This window comes from Herpailurus yagouaroundi, unplaced genomic scaffold (assembly GCF_014898765.1).
Source record: "Herpailurus yagouaroundi ecotype Mexico unplaced genomic scaffold, PumYag 140, whole genome shotgun sequence".
Taxonomy (NCBI): Eukaryota; Metazoa; Chordata; class Mammalia; order Carnivora; family Felidae; genus Herpailurus; species Herpailurus yagouaroundi.
In genome coordinates, this window is record NW_024412395.1 from 57,321,674 (window position 1) to 57,324,392 (window position 2,719).

Genomic DNA, 2,719 nt, shown 5'->3' on the forward strand with positions numbered 1-2,719 from the left:
TCATTCCATTTTCATTCATGATTTTATCTATTTGGGTCATCTCCCTTTTCTTTTTGAGAAGCCTGGCTAGAGGTTTGTCAATTTTGTTTATTTTTTCAAAAAACCAACTCTTGGTTTCGTTGATCTGCTCTACAGTTTTTTTTAGATTCTATATTGTTTATTTCTGCTCTGATCTTTATTATTTCTCTTCTTCTGCTGGGTTTAGGCTGCCTTTGCTGTTCTGCTTCTATTTCCTTTAGGTGTGCTGTTAGATTTTGTATTTGGGATTTTTCTTGTTTCTTGAGATAGGCCTGGATTGCAATGTATTTTCCTCTCAGGACTGCCTTCACTGCGTCCCAAAGCGTTTGGATTGTTGTATTTTCATTTTCGTTTGTTTCCATATATTTTTTAATTTCTTCTCGAATTGCCTGGTTGACCCACTCATTCGTTAGTAGGGTGTTCTTTAACCTCCATGCTTTGGGAGGTTTTCCAGACTTTTTTCTGTGGTTGATTTCAAGCTTCATTGCATTGTGGTCTGAAAGTATGCATGGTATGATTTCAATTCTTGTAAACTTATGAAGGGCTGTTTTGTGACCCAGTACATGATCTATCTTGGAGAATGTTCCATGTGCACTCGAGAAGAACGTATATTCTGTTGCTTTGGGATGCAGAGTTCTAAATATATCTGTCAAGTCCATCTGATCCAATGTCTCATTCAGGGCCCTTGTTTCTTTATTGACCATGTGTCTAGATGATCTATCCATTTCTGTAAGTGGGGTGTTAAAGTCCCCTGCAATGACCACATTCTTATCAATAAGGTTGCTTATGTTTATGAGTAATTGTTTTATATATTTGGGCGCTCCGGTATTCGGCGCATAGACATTTATAATTGTTAGCTCTTCCTGATGGATAGACCCTGTCACTATTATATAATGTCCTTCTTCATCTCTTGTTACAGCCTTTAATTTAAAGTCTAGTTTGTCTGATATAAGTGTGGCTACTCCAGCTTTCTTTTGGCTTCCAGTAGCATGATAAATAGTTCTCCATCCCCTCACTCTCAATCTAAAGGTGTCCTCAGGTCTAAAATGAGTCTCTTGTAGACAGCAAATAGATGGGTCTTGTTTTTTTATCCATTCTGATACCCTGTGTCTTTTGGTTGGCGCATTTAATCCATTTACATTCAGTGTTATTGTAGAAAGATATGGGTTTAGAGTCATTGTGATGTCTGTATGTTTTATGCTTGTAGTGATGTCTCTGGTACTTTGTCTCACAGGATCCCCCTTAGGATCTCTTGTAGGGCTGGTTTAGTGGTGACAAATTCCTTCAGTTTTTGTTTGTTTGGGAAGACCTTTATCTCTCCTTGTATTCTAAATGACAGACTTGCTGGATAAAGGATTCTCGGCTGCATATTTTTTCTGTCTAGCACACTGAAAATCTTGTGCCAATTCTTTCTGGCCTGCCAAGTTTCAAAAGAGAGATCAGTCACGAGTCTTATAGGTCTCCCTTTATATGTGAGGGCACGTTTACCCCTTGCTGCTTTCAGAATTTTCTCTTTATCCTTGTATTTTGCCAGTTTCACTATGATATGTCGTGCAGAAGATCGATTCAAGTTACGTCTGAAGGGAGTTCTCTGTGCCTCTTGGATTTCAATGCCTTTTTCCTTCCCCAGTTCAGGGAAGTTCTCAGCTATGATTTCTTCAAGTACCCCTTCAGCACGTTTCCCTCTCTCTTCCTCCTCTGGGATACCAATTATGCGTATATTATTTCTTTTTAGTGTATCACTTAGTTCTCTAATTTTCCCCTCATACTCAAAAATATGGAACACTTCACGAATTTGCGTGTCATCCTTGCGCAGGGGCCATGCTAATCTTCTCTGTATCGTTCCAATTTTAGTATATGTGCTGCCGAAGCGAGCACTGTTTCCTGATTTTTGAATTTTCTTCCTTATTTTATTTCTTAATATTAGAAACAATCTGGGGGCACCTGGGTGGCTCAGTTGGTTAAGCGTCCAACTCTTGCTTTTGGCTCAGGTCATGATCTCATGGTTTGTGGGAAACGGCCCTGGGTTGGGCTCCCTGCTGACAGCTCAGAGCCTTGGGATTCTCTTTCCCTCTCTCTCTGCCCCTCCTCTCCTCTCTCCTTCTTTCTCTCAAAATAAATAAACTTTTAAAAACTTTTTAAAAAGATCTGGAAGAAAATACTTTTCATATCTTTCTTCCTTGGCCAACTCTTACACGCCCTTTGAGACACTCCATGTCTCTTGGAAGCCATCCCTCACCAGCATCCTGCACCTCCGTAATGTGGCCTAAAGCTGAGTTGGATCCTTCTGTTCTGTGCTACCATAGCCAGACTGTCTTCATGAGCTTGTCTCTTTATCCCATTTTTCTATCAATTCCTTATGGTCAGAGATTGTCTTTCACTTTTGTATTTTCAGGAAATAGAGCCAGGAAACATTACACAAATATTTGTTGACTAATTGCTTAATTGAAGGGGGAGTGAATAAAAATAATTCTTTAGTTGGAATTGTTATTTCAGAATTATTAATAATTCTTACAGCTTACATTTGATTGACATGCCACAGAAGTTATATTAGTTTATCTTCACCAAAGGATTTGGGGGAAAATCCTTCCTCATTGGAAGCATTATATTGTAGTAATTACAATTCTTCATAATGACTCTCCCCATCCAGTCAGGAGTACCTTGAAAATTATATTGCTGAATACAGATTGCCTCGTGAAAA

General features: G+C 38.9%; 1 non-coding gene across 1 annotated transcript; it reads right to left on the minus strand.

Annotated features, from left to right (window-relative positions):
* Window positions 1–1,789: 1,789 nt before the first annotated feature.
* LOC121031198 (U6 spliceosomal RNA) lies at window positions 1,790–1,896 on the minus strand. Its single transcript, XR_005790609.1, has one exon. It is a non-coding gene; the product is annotated as a U6 spliceosomal RNA (small nuclear RNA).
* Window positions 1,897–2,719: the final 823 nt, after the last annotated feature.